The sequence below is a fragment of the Stegostoma tigrinum genome, chromosome 6 (genome assembly GCF_030684315.1).
Source record: "Stegostoma tigrinum isolate sSteTig4 chromosome 6, sSteTig4.hap1, whole genome shotgun sequence".
In the NCBI taxonomy this organism is placed as follows: domain Eukaryota; kingdom Metazoa; phylum Chordata; class Chondrichthyes; order Orectolobiformes; family Stegostomatidae; genus Stegostoma; species Stegostoma tigrinum.
This window is the reverse complement of record NC_081359.1, coordinates 82,617,067-82,631,664: the sequence shown is the minus strand read 5'-3', so window position 1 is coordinate 82,631,664 and position 14,598 is coordinate 82,617,067. Positions and strand designations below refer to the sequence as shown.

Here is a 14,598-nt window from a genome sequence, read left to right as displayed (position 1 = left end):
GATGTTCTTTTGGTCTTGTATGCAGACTTAGTGATGGTACTAATACAACCTCAGAGGACTGCTGTACTGAACGAAGTTTCAGTGTTGAGGAGGAACAAGGTTCAGCAAGAGATTTGAATTTAGTGATAACTGTTTCAAAATTGAACCAACGCTGGACCTGGGGTCCAAGGTAATTAATGAGTGCTGGATTATCAGATTTCATGCAAAGAAGTAAAAATCTGTTTGTATATCTAGTTTCAGATAATTCCTGTTGGCACAGAGAAGCATAGAAGGAAAATTCAGTTCAACTTGCAAATGATGCATCCTGGACTGACTCATAGACCTTAAAATGGAACTCCAGTATGAACAATACATTCATTTCCAAGCCTTACTGGTTTTCCCCTCTCAACCAAATCAATGCTCACAGTTTGTAGGACAATAAATTTTGTTTAAAGATTGCATGCAGAACAAAGTTTGTGTTTAAAGATTGAAATGATATTGATGATTGCTGCTTCCTCTTGCCCCACACAGCGTAAACAAAATAAATCAAGGCAGCTGAGTCCTATTTCAAATAATTCTCTTCAGGATTGTCAGTATAAGAAGAGAACTTACGCGAAGAGAGTAATGCACAATAAATTTTTAGTATATGCATTTGTGTGTGCATGTGTAACAAACCTTAGAAGTGTGGGAACAACTTGTACAGATCGACAAAATTAAAATGCTCATCTTTAACAAGTTTTACCTTCATCTGTCCTCATTCCAACTTGCAACTAGCGCATTTTATGGGAGCACTTAACTATCACAGTTATCATTCCAGCATGGGTTGAGTTATGAAAATCTTTTAAATGGCAAACATGTTTATTTGTGGTCAGTACTGAGCAGCACCAACAAGAATCAGAGCAGGGTTGCATTCAAGTAACTTGTAAATTACAAATTTCTGACATTTAGTGCTTCCTGCATTCTAATAATAAGGAACAAGTTAATGGCTCGGTGGTTAGCACCACTGCCACACAGCGCCAGAGACCCAAATTCAATTCCAGCCTTGGGCAACTGTCTGTGTGGAGTTTGCATATTATCTGCGTGGGTTTCTTTCCACAGTCCAAAGATGTGTAGTTTAGGTGGATGGGCCATGTTAAATTGCCTCATAGTGTCCAGGGATGTTGAGTTTCGGTGGACTAGCTGTGGGAAATGCAGAGTCACAGGGACAGGGACAAGGTTGGCGGGTGGATGACTTTCAGAGAGTCGGTATGGTCCTATTGGGCCGAATGGCCTGTTTCCACACTGTCGTGATTCACTGATTTAGTTTGCTAAAATTAAAAGAGGCCATGGGATTTAACATATGAAAGAACTAATTAACCCAATTTCCAGCTCTTTTGAGCACAAGCACAAAAATAGATTACTGAGCTTGATAACATGAAAAAGTGATTTTAAGATTACAGACGAAAGTTAATATGAAAATTGACTTCTCCACCTAACAGCTATCACATTGTTAGAACAGACTGCTCCGAGACAATTCACAATTGACCATATTTATATTTTCCAAAATCGTGTATATTTTCCAAACAATCCTTTTCTATTCTTTTTCAAACATAGTAACAATGTAATTTGGGTCATCTTTGATAATTATGAAGAAGGCTGACGCAAAGCTCTATCCTTCTAAATGTCGTAGATTTAATTGTCATTCCTTGGTAAATAAGCTGTTCTCAGTCTAATCAGAATTAGGCATTGCATTTGTCATCGGTATCCTTTATGCAACATCTCAAATGAAATGCAGCTGCATGAATTCAGGTTGTCATTGTTGTAAAGTAGGAAATGCTGTAACCACTTACGATCAGCAAACACCCACCAACAGGATTGTTACCGACCAGTTAATCTGTAGCTAATGATGCGTTTGAGAATAAATATTGGGACACCAGGGATATCTCCCCTGCTTTTCATCAAAATAGTGCCATTTGTGGTATCACTGGTTTTTACACCCAAGCAGACTGTTTACTTAAGGTGTCAGTAAATGAATGGGTTTGGACTGGAGAGGTTTGTTATCGAGTGCCTCAGAGATTGGTGGTGGTCCACATTTTTTTTCTAGGTAAGTAGATTTCTTTTAGTTGTGTATATAATCCTGAAATAGGTCAATGACAAAAATGACAATGGTTGTGTTAAGTCAAGGAGGTGGGGATGAGAGGGAAGGTTGGTCATGGGATGAGGTCAGGGTGGGGAGAATTTGAAACTGGTAAAATCCACATTTAAGTTATTGGGCTGTAGGAAAGACCTGAAATGTTAGCTTTCCTGCTCCTCTGATGCTGCCTGGCCTGCTGTGTTCATCCAGCTCCACACTTATCTCCTGGCAGAAAAAAAACTATTTTTTTGCAGTTTGTAGAAGTCTCCAGATTGTGAGAGTCCGCAGAAATCCCCAGGCTATCGGAATTAAACAGAATCAAGATCATCACAGCTGGAAAGATATCTTCAGGCCATCAGAGCTTAAAGCAAGCATTAAGCTGCTTCAACAGTCCAAGGAGAGGAGTCAGGGAGAGTCATTTGGATAGAAAATCAAAGAGTGAAGATAGGAGTGATACTTTACTGAGATTGAGTGGCTATAAAGGTTATTATGAGGAAATGCTGTTCACATTGCCTGGTAATGTATTTCTGAAGATTTTTTTTACAGTGTTCTTTTTGCCAACCATTTTTAGTTTTTTTTGTCATTGACCTATTTCAGGTCTTTCTTCAGAAATGGGGAGGGGGAAGGGAGCTCACAAATAAATAGAGAGAGGAGGGGTGGGGCTGGAGAAGGTAGGTGGGATGGTGATAGGTGAGTGCAGGAAGGCAGTGGTAGGGATTGGTCAGTGAGGTAGGAGGAGCGGATAGGTGGGATGACATGTCCATCAATGATGCCACCCGAAGGCTGGAGGAAGAGCACCTCATAATCTCCTTGGGAACCCTGCAGCCCAATGGTCTCAATGTGGACTTCACAAGCTTCAAAATCTCCCCACCCCCGACCTCATCCCAAGACCAGCCCATCTCATCTCTGCCTCCTCGACTTGTCCATTTTTTCTCCCACCTATCTGCTCCTCCCACCTCACTGACTAAACGCCACCCTCACTTTCTACCTACTAGCCTCATCCCCGCCTCCTTGACCTGTCCATCTACCTGCCCGTCCCTCCCCTCACAACCAACCCCCATCCCAACTCCCTACCTACACACACCTGTACTGGCTTCATCCCCACCTCCTTGACCATCTTCTCTCCACCTATCTGCTCCTCTATTGACCTTCCATCATTGCCTCCCCATCTCTCTATTTATTTCGGAGCCCCTTTCCCCTCCCCCATTTCTGAAAAAGGATCCAGACCTGAAATGTCAGCTTTCCTGCTCTTCTGATGCTGCCTAGCCTGCTGTGTTCATCCAGCTCTATGCCTTTTTATCTCAGATTCTCCAGCATTGGCAGTTCCTACTATCTCTGGAAAGACGGACAGGTTGTGTTAAGTCAAGGAGGTGGGGATGAGAGGGAAGGTTGGTCATGGGATGAGGCCAGGGTGGGGAGAATTTGAAACTGGTAAAATCCACATTTAAGTCATTGGGCTGTAGGATCCCAAGGCAGAATATGAGGTCCTGCTCCTCCAGTTTGTGGGTGGCATCATTGTGACACTGGAGGAGGCCCAGGTTGGACATGTCACTCAGGGAGTGGGAGGGGGAATTAAAATGGTTTGCAACTGGAATGCTTTGATGTTAGTTGCGAACAGAGCGCAGATGGTGTACAAAACGGTCTCTCAGTCTCCGCTTGGTCTCACCGATGTGGAGGAGGCCACATCGGGAGGAGCGGATGCAGTAGACCACGTTGACAGATGTGCATTTGAACCCCTGTATAATGTGGAAGGGTGACATCTGCTTTCCAGAAATCAACCAATTAGTGGCCTCTGACCATCTGTTTCTCTATCATAAAGCTCAACCTTGTAAACATTCAGTAATTAACTCCCCAGAAAGCTGACCAAGTCATTTAACTTCCTCACTAATCCCAGGGTTTCTCCACAACCTTTTCATTGAAATACTTCCAACGGTCTGCAGTGTGGCATGCTAAACTTGAGAAAGGTCTTTGACTTTTCCAATTCAAAGTCGCAAACTGCAGCCTCTACTGAAGGAAAGGTAAGCTGGCTTTCTTCAGACTTAATGTGGCTTATTAAAGAGAACTAAAAGAGTTTTAACTGCTGCAAACATACTGGTTTTTCTTTTGGTCTGACAGGTTTCTGTCTGTCTTGCTAACCTCCAAAGCTGATGAGTTATCCAACAACCAATCACAGGCTTGTTGACATGACATGGAGGTGCCGGTGTTGGCCTGGGGCGAATGAGGTCAAACATCACATGACACCAGGTTATAGTCTGACAGGTTTATTTGAAGACACAAGCTTTCGGAGACTTGCTCCTTCTTCAGTTGTCAGTCATGATTGTTGGCAAGCAGAGAACCTTTGTCATTGATAACTGGCCACTGGTCCACACTAATCAGCTTCTCTTGTAAATAACCCCCTGACTCAGTTCATCTGCACATTGCTGGAACCCACAGCTACGCAGACAGGGTTCACAACAGATTCACTTACTTTAAATCATACAGCCATCCTTATAAATACCTGGCTTTAAAGCAGTTGTTTCTCATTTCAGTCAACAGTTTTAAAAAGCACAAAAATGAAAAGACTTGGCTATTACAATGATGAGTTACTTGTTAATTGTTAGACTTAAGTTAAATTTTAAACCAAATTTTGATTGTTCAAGGCATTGCCCTGAAAAAATAAACCATCAAATGACTGTCACCTACTTTGTTGAGTTGAAACTGGTACAGTGGGTGTGCATGTTATTTTTGGGTAAAAGAAACAGGGCCCTGAGAATTAATACATGTAGCGTCACTGCTACACTACAGCCCAACTGACAATCCCAAACTGGATGTCAGCATAACTCTTTACACACTTCGAATTATTTCAGCAAATGCTGTCCAAATTCAAAATCACATTTAATGCTGGATGGCACATTGCACATTTTGCAAATGTTTTATTATGTATTCTTGGCTGAAAGTCTACCCAGATATTAGCCTGTTGAAGTTCATTTGCCACTCAACCAAACCATCGGTATCATCCTTTAGTCAATAACCATCTTCATCACTATCACTTTATCACCAAGTGCTATTGACTCTATTTTTGCTTGGGCACCTTTCAGTCCATTCTAGGTCAAATGATGCATTGATGTCAAGAGCAGTCAGTCTCACTTCACGTCTGGAGTTTAGCTCTTTTGTCCATGTTTGGACAAGGTTAAAATGAGGTCAGGAGATGACTGGGCCTGTAGATTGACACTATCACGATCAATCACTACCTGGCCAATTCTCGTGAAATTTCTTATGTCCCAATCATGCTTCCTCTATTTAAATCTACATCATTACTATATATCACAGACAGCAAGGTACCCAATTCTGAGCCCTGTGGATCACCACTGGAAACTGCTTTCCATTTGCAAAAGTATCCATTGATGATTCCACTTTGTTACTTGCTGGTTGTCAACCCAAACCTGAAAGGTGTCGATGTCTTGCTGCATATGGATACGCACTGCTTTACGATCTGAGGTATTGGTGTTGAACATTGTGTAATTGTTAACTAACATCCACAGTTCTGACTTTACGGAAGATCATTGATGAAGCACCTGAAGATAATTTTGTCTAGGACACCACTCTGAGGAATTCCTGCAGAGATGTTTTGAGTTTTGAAATGATTGACCTCCAACAACTGCATCCATCTTCCTTTATTCTAGGCAGAACTCTAGACAGCAGAGAGCTTTACCCCCAAGTGCTATTGACTCTAGTTTTGCTTGGGCACCTTTCAGTCCATTCTAGGTCAAATGATTCATTGATGTCAAGAACAGTCACTCTCACTTCACCTCTGGAATTTAGCTCTTTTGTCCATGTTTGGACAAGGTTAAAATGAGGTCAGGAGCTGACTGGGCCTGTAGACTGGATGAGATGCAGCAAAAGATACTGAAGAAAGTGGGAGTTGAAATAGCAATATTTCGTAGACTCAGGATGATTCTGGCACACTATTTAATTGCAGACATTATGCCCTTGCCTAAAATGGGTTGTAAGGATAAGCCCTGCAAGTGCAGACCAGTCAGTTTAACCTTAGAGAGGGGAGATCACCGGACACAATTATTCAGGATGCCAGTAGTAGGCACATGGAGAAAAGTGGGTTGTTTAGAGAAAGCCAGCATAGATTTTTAAAAGGAAAATCATATATATCTAACTTGTGCAAGTTTTTTTAAAGAACTAACAAAAAGGGTTGATGAGGGTAATGCTATCGTTGTGGAATATCAAAAGACATTCGATGAAGTGCTGGCAACAAATGTGAAAAAACTTATAACTCCTGGAATAAAAGGAACTATAGCATGATGGATATAAAATTGCCTGATTAGATGAAACAGAGAGGAGTATTCCAAGGATGTTTTTCAAACTAAAGCAAGGTTTGGCATGAAGTTCCCCAGTGGTTGGTATTGGCACCCTTGCTTTTTTTGGTATATGTTGGTAACTTAGGTCTTGGCATGCAGGGAGCAACTGTAGAGTTTGCACATGATACAAAATGTGGAAATTGTAAACTGTGAGTTGTAACTGTAAACTTGTAGACTGTGAAGAACACCAAAAAGACAGACCAGTTGGTGGAATGGGTTAATTAGGTGACAGATGAAGTTCAGTTTGTTGAGGTGTGAGATGATACATTTCAGCAAGAAAAACATGGACAGTCATTGCAAAATAGGGCTGCAGTACTTAAGGGGGTACAAGGAGCAGAGGAACTGTGTGTATATGTGAACAGATCACCAAAGGTGGCATGACAGATGGGGAACACCAGTTGATAAAGCACATAAAAAATCCTACCCTTTATTAATAAGGCCATAGAATATAAAACCAGAGTCTAAGTTGAACTTATACAAGGTATTTGTTAGGTTTTGGCTGGAGTATTTTGTACAGTTCCGGGCACCATGATACAGGAAGGATGTCAACAGATTGAAGAGAATGCAGAAGATATTTATAAGAATGGTTTCAGGAATAGGAACTTTGACTTATGAGGATAGATTTGAGAGTTTGGGATTGTTCTCCTTCAATAGAAGAATAAAGGGAAATTTGACTGAAGTTTTCAAAGTCATGAATCATCTAGATAGAGTAAATGGAGAGAAATTATTCTTGTTTGTTAAAGGATTGAGAACAAGAGAGCACGGATTAAAAGTGATTTGCAAATGTAGCAGATGTGATGTGGGTAAAAACCTTTTCACACAATGAGAGATTGAGGTCCGGAATGCATTGCCAGGAAGTGCAGTGAAGGCAGCATCAATTGACGGATGCAAGGCATTGGGATTGAATGATTATTTGAGAAGAAACAATTTGCAAGGGTAAGAGGGAAAAGCAAGTAAATTCCACTTAGTTGTGGTGTTCATTAGAGATGGGATTGCAAACAGCATGGGCCGAGTGGCCTACCTGCGTGTTTCTGTAATTTTTTTTCACTCAGTTGTGCATCATTAGAATTCCTTGCCCAAAGACTCATGGATGTATCATCATTGAATATATTTAATGATAAGGTTGACAGATTTTTGCTCATTCCAAGAATCAAGGGAAAGGGGGATTGGGCAGAAAAATGCAATTGAGGCAGAAAATCAGCCATGAACATAACATATTTGAACCGTTTGATCTATTCCTACTCCTCCTCTTTAGTTAAATGAAACCAATTTCAAATTTGTAGAATATCAAATTTTTCAACAATGACAAAAACATTTTTTTTATCTAGAATGATTTGACATATCAGTATTTAGCATTAACCCATATGTACGTCGCTTTGCTCCATAAAATAGTTAACAAGGAAAGAATAACTTTGTTTTTTATATCCTAGTTTTCCATCTGCAAGTATGTACTACTTAGTCTGCTTGGTGATATAACTGTTGCTGGAGTTCCTCGTAAACTTACACCAGAATGGAAGTGACATTGGAAAAGGGGACCCACTTTTGGCCAGAGATTGTTAATTCTCTGTGGGCAGTTTTTCTGGAGACAATCAGAAGCACAAACCTTACTGCTTTTAATAAATAGGACCAACCTTTTTTGGCCCTCTCAAAAATGGTACACTTTTAATGCTGAAAAACAAAACTCTTTTTAATAGCTTTCAACAAAGTAAGATCCTGTTGTAGATTTTGTTTGGTGAGTGTGGCGCAGCTGCAGTCCTTCAAAGAGTTTTTGTCAATAGAACATTATCAGATGCGGGGTAGTCTGATGAAAGGGATCATGTGGAACTACTGAGTTAGGCTAAATGCCTGTATATGCTGACAGAATATAGTTCAGGATATTGTTTAATACTCAGCTGTTCAAGAAAATGTCAAAATGTTAACACATTTAATCCGACTTCTGTAAGTGTCATTATTATATGACCATAAACAAAGCTCCAGCTGTTGACTGGAATCAACATTATTGGTGATGCCATTCTTTATGTATGTGATAATTTCAGCTTTCTTTGCCAAATTTGTTTTAAACTTAATTATCCTTTCTATTCACCCAAATCCTCACTATTCCTTGGACTGTTTGTGCCCTACCACAGATCCATAACAATGCAGTTGACTCTTAACTGTCCTCTGGGCAATTAAGCATAGGAAATTGTGTAAGCAATTAAGAATATGCAATAAATGCTAGCCTAGCAGGGATGCCCATATTTGGTGGATGAATATTTGAAAAACAAATCTGCACCTAGTACTCCAGTTTTTTCTAACCAGCATTTTCTACAGTTCCAGCATAACCTTCCTGCACTTGTATTATATGTCTCAGCTAATAAAAGTACATATCCCATATGCCTTATTATCCACCTTATCAACCTGTAATGCTACCTTCAGAGATCTGTGGATTTACATTCCATGGCCCTACATTACATGGTGTAATCTCTTGCCTTGTTAACACTTCCCAGGTACATTACCCCACGTTCTTCTAGATTGAATTACGGTTATCTCTACTCTGCCGACTGAGCAGTCTGTTGATACCCTCCTGCTTTTTACAGCTATTCTCCTCGCTATTTGCCACTTTATAAATTGTTGTGTTATCCATGGTGATGTCTCAATCACATCCCCTATATTTAAGTCCATATCATTAATCTATGCCACAAGCAGCAAGAACTCTAGCACCAAACGCAGTAGAACACCACTGGAAACAGACTTACTGCCATCCTATGCTTCCTGCCTCTCAGCCAGTTTTGGATTCAACATGTCACTGTGCCTTGGTTCCCTTGAGCTCTTACTTACTTGACCAGTATGCCATGAGGGACCTTATCAAAAGCCTTGCTAAAGTCCACGTAGGTTACATCAAATGCATTACTCTGTCAACACTCCTGGTTGCTTCCACAAAATATTTAATCAAATTTGTCAAATGTGACCCTCCCATAACAAATCTATCCTGACTAAACTTGATTAATCTCTCCAAGAACAGATGTATTCTGTTCCTCAGAATTCTTTCTAATGAATTTCATTATCACTGAAGTTAGACTGACAAGCCTGTAATTTCCTGATCTATCCGTATCTCCATTTTTAATAATGGCAGAATATTAGTAGTCCTCCAATCGTCAGTCACTCACTTGTGGCCAGAGAGTTTAAAAATCAGAGCCAGGAACTGTGATATCTCCTCCTTTTCCTTAGACAACAGCCTGGCATGCTCAACTTGGCATTGTCACTACAGGGTTCTGTCCAATAAACTGCCCTTGGGCACCTCATATTCATGCTGTCCTTGGTGACATCAGCCTGACGATGATCGCACCATTTGTTTCTGTTCTAGCAAAACTTCTGTTTGAAGAGCTAAATCTTGTGATCTTCGCAGTGGTGAGTTTGGTGTTGGGAAAGCATTTAATCAGCCAGAAGGGTATCAGGTTTGGACACTAGCATCTTCCTGCCACTGACCCGCTTAATTCCATGATAAAATGACCCATGACCAACCTTCCTCCAACACCCTTCCCCACCGTACAGTTAATGTCTCTGTGGCAATTAATAGCCAGTTAAAGGCTCACCATAAGGACAGGACAATTTTCCATGTGACAAGAGTGATGAGTTAATCTTGAGTTTTTACCTGGTAGCTCACATTGTTTCAATGCACAGTTCCTGATGAAGAAACCTCATATCTGGAGAGATGGGTCAGGTCCTTGCTGTCCTAGCTTCACTGTCAGTTCTCCACTCTGTGGACTGTTCTGTCTACCACACACCTGTGATCTGAGTCTTAGAACTTAGGTGTGCATTGTTCAAGTAACAGTCACCGCCTCCACAATGAGTGCTGCTTGTTCCACCACCAGGGGGATGGGCCCTCTGCTCGCCTGTTAGGTATTAATTAGGTCTTTTTATAACAAAGCAATGCACGGCTCTCTACTCAGCAGCTAAGACTTCCCATTGCTGGCATCTTATCCCTTGAAAAGCTGCAATTTGTTCCAGCAAAGACTCAATCAGTTGTTTTTCTCCTCAGCCATAAACTATCTTTCCTTGCTTTTGACTCGCAGTTGAGCCACTTTTTAAAGACAATCCAAACTTTTTCCAACTCCAGGACCCTCCTTGACTTTATCTAATCTTTGAACACTGTATCTTCTCCATCATAAAGTCTGCCGACTTCCAACACTACTTTGAACAATTTGTACACCTGTGCCTCAACTCCTCTACTGCTGAAAGCCACACAAATGTCTTTGTCCATTCTTCACTTGATTGTATCAGTATTTACCTTGTCATCCTCCTCTTCGGAATTCAATAAACATCAGCTGATCTCGAATCCTGTTGGCTGATTCAATCCTAAAGACAATCTTGTTTCTTCGTACCTCCATCCTCAAAATTCGACATTCGCACGGTCTCTCTAAGCCTCAATTTAGAAACTCAATCTTTTAATCTTTCCCTGGTGAAACCCTTCCTCATTTTAATTAACTCCTTCTTCACTATACTTTGACCTCCCCTGGCAAAAATAAATTTTGCATTCTTCTCATTCCAGCTTATTGCGTGCCCCTACACCCTTGACCTCAACATTGTTGTTCTCTTAATCTCTCTGACCTCTCTCCTTTAACAAATATTCATCTCTTTGTGCAAAATTTTGGTCACATCTGCTGATATCTTAAAATTTCCCAGGTTTGGGGAAAGTCCCATCAGGTTGGGAAATAGTGAATGTAAATCTTTTGGTTTGAAAAGGTGGGAGGCAGAGAAGAAGCAGAATTTTCTCAGGGATAGTAGGAACTGCAGAGGGTGGAGCATGTGAGATAACAAGGTGTAGAGCTGGATGAACACAGCAGACCAAGCAGCATCAGACGAGCAGGAAAGCTGACATTTTGGGCCTGGACCCCTCTTCAGAAATAATTTTCCCAGGCCCTGAATGATGTGGGCTGATGTGAAAAATTTGGGACAATTGTGTGGAAAGTCCCAGCAAGGCCTTTCTCGATATCGGGAGGAACAAGTTGCATTTTCAATCTGTGTTCCAGACTTTGAGATGAAATTCTTGCTGGCGAGCAGGGAGAGACCTGTTAACATGAATTATTGCTCGTTATCACTCTTATCACGACTTAATCTCGCTTTATTAATCTGCAGGTTTGAATTTATCACGCAACAAATACAAAGTATACACCAAGAATTTCCAGCATGAAATTCATCTTGGAAATTTGGTGCCAAAATTTCAATACAGTGCATGCCCACATGCACTTTCCACCCTGATTTAATTTGATTGATTTATTGTCACTTTGCTACAAAATACTGTGAAAAGTGCTATATGGCATCACCACTCTCTGGCACCACCTTAAAACACAGGAAAATAAACCAAAACACAGAATATAAAGGCAGAAAATAAATAAATAAAGCAAAAATGTTTAACTTTGCAGTCCTTCTTGTTAAATGCTCGCCATGTGCCTTGTGGCCAGGCACGAGTGCCCTCCACCATGCTGCCACGATCTCAGCTCTGCCAACGCCCTCACCACTGAGTCCTAGCTGTACCTCACTAATGCAGAGGCCACTGATGTCACCAGGCACAGCACCAACCCAAATTTGACTCTGCCACCATCGTGAGCCTGCTTCGGGCCCACCTCACGGATACAGCAACCGGCAGTGCTGCTGAGTCTCATACCGAGCCCAAACTCACCTCTGCCACCGCTTCTATGAATCTGCACTGGACCACAGATGCCGCAGGGGACGCAAACATCCCTCTGCTGCTGCCACCATGCTGAATTCACTTGCCAACATCAATGCCATCTCCATGACCAAGCTCTTCCACAAGAGGTAAGTAAAAGAAGAAAATTTAAACCACAAGAAAAGGACAGAAAAAAGAAGAATTGAAAGGAAGCGCAGATGGGCAGATGTGCCCAGGATTCAGAAGCCCTACTCCACTGCCATCTCACCAGATCTAAATCATTCTAAAGAAAGGTCGCGATTCCTGAAATGTTAATGCTGCTTTCTCTCCCAGGTGCTACCAGACCTGTAGAGTTTTCCCAGCCATTTCTGTTTCTGTTTGTGTTTGTGGAAGTGAGTTCATGTTTAACCGATTTATTAGAATTCTTTAAGAAGTACAGGGCTGATTATAAAAGGGAGCCAATGGATATTCTGTACTTATATTTCCAGAAGACATTCATTGAAGTTCCACATCAAAGATAATTATTGAAAATAAAAGCTAATGGTGCAGGAGGAAACATATTGGCATTCATAGATGAATAACTAGCTAACAGCAAACAGACCATAGGCATAAATGGGTCATTTTCTGGCTGTGAAGATGTAGTGAGTGTTGTGCCACAAGGGTGAGTGCTGAGGCCTCAACTTTTTATAATTTAAATAAATCTCATGGACAAGGGGACTAAAGATATGTTTGTTATATTTGCTGTTGACACAAAGACAGGTCGGAATGTAAGTTATGAAGAAGAGATGAAGAGATAACAAAGGGTTATAGATACGTTAAGTGAATGGGTAAAGGTCTGACAAATGGAACATAGTGTGAGAAAATGTGAAGTATTCATTTTGGCAGGAAGGATGAAAAAGAAGTATATTATCCAAATATTGAAAGATTGCATTAAGTTGGAAAAGGACCCAGATGTTCTTGTGCATGAGTTGCAAAAGGTTAGTACGCAGGTACAGCAAGTAATTAGGAAGCTATTAGAATGTTATCATTTATTGCAGGGGAACAAATATAAAAGTAAGGCAATAATGCTTCATTTTTACAAATTATTAGTAAGACCACTCTCAAAAATCCTAAGGGGTCATGGGAGAGTGAGTGTGGAAAGGATGTTTCCTGTGGTGGGCAAAACAAGAACAAGAGGTCATGGTTTTCAAAAAAAAAGGTCACCAACTTTAGACAGAGATTAGGAAAACATTTTTCTCATGGAATGCTTTTCCTCAAAAGATACTGGAAGCAGAGTCTTTCAATATTTTTTAGACAGAAGTAGACAAAATTCTCGTTAACCAAGGGTTTGCAGCATCACTGGGCTAAGGCACGAATATTAATACATGACTTATTGAATAGCAGAGGAGGCTCAAATTGCTTAGGGGCTCAGCGGCTGACTCTGGTTCCTAATCCATTTGCTATTATTCTTGATGGTCATATTTTCCTTCAAATTTTTATAAAGCCCCAGGAGTGTGTTTCTATTTTAGAGGTCTTGTACAAAGGCAATTTAGCACCATAATACCTCTGTAAAATTGACAGAGCGGCTCAAGGCCAAATATTATAGAAAGAAGTAACCAGCCAATTGTCTGGGTTCTTTTTTACATCTATTGCCATGAGAAAGTAGCTTTTAGTGTGTTCAGCTCGAGTCTTCTACTAACCATTGTTGTGTCTGAGTAATCTTATTTAAAACAGCTTTCAAACATGTAACCTTACAGTAGCTGCCTTGACAGTCAGAAGCATTGGGAAGCAAGGACTGACACTGAGACTGTTTCCATTTTATTGAACCAATAATATGCTTAACTTATATATTATTAATGTAAACAAATGTTACAGGCTTAAGAAATGCTGCTTCCATTCAGATAATATCCATTAACCAGTCAAATTTTATTCTCATGCTTTGTGATATGGCTGGTCCTTTTGATGAAATTGCAGCCATTCTATTCAGACCCAATATTCAGACCTCAGTAAATCTCGTTATAGTTTTAGAACTGAATCGAAAGTAAATTAATTGAAAAGAGTATTGCATTTTATGAGATTACACTGTTACAATTTCTTGAGCCACTAGGGGGCCAGCAGACCCGAACTCTTCAATATTTCATTCACAATGTCATTCAGCTTGTTGTCTGACTTGATGTGAAACAAACTGAAAAGCCTAACAAACAAAAGCACTATTTGAATGATACAAAGCTGAATTAAATAAGAAGTTCTCCGTATTATAAGTGTAGATTTAATGAAAAACCATTCTCAGCTTCTCATGTTGTCGATCTCAGTATTAATACATCTGTACCAGAACTTCAGAATGATAACCCAACATTTACATGTTTGAACACCAGCTTGTTCAATATTTAATATTGACAGGTTGTGAAATAGGTAACTGCTCCAACTCTTTCGACGTACTTGACAGAATCAGTTGATCACTGTCTCGAGTCAGAATCTTCCTGGCCTTGTTGGAGGAAGCCGTAGAGGCCATGTGGCCTAGAAAAAGGGAA

The 14,598-nt window shown here is 40.5% G+C and overlaps 1 protein-coding gene and 1 long non-coding RNA gene across 3 annotated transcripts in view; one reads left to right on the top strand and one right to left on the bottom strand.

The window, feature by feature from the left end:
• LOC125453193 (stAR-related lipid transfer protein 13-like) overlaps positions 1–14,598 on the top strand; it is a 464,022-nt gene that overhangs the window by 312,767 nt on the left and 136,657 nt on the right. The gene's annotated exons all lie outside the window — the stretch shown is intronic.
• LOC125453194 (uncharacterized) overlaps positions 13,988–14,598 on the bottom strand; it is a 31,671-nt gene continuing 31,060 nt past the window's right edge. Inside the window, exon 3 of the long non-coding RNA XR_007247719.2 lies at positions 13,988–14,584. This is a non-coding gene — a long non-coding RNA (uncharacterized LOC125453194). The remainder of the gene's footprint in view (positions 14,585–14,598) is intronic.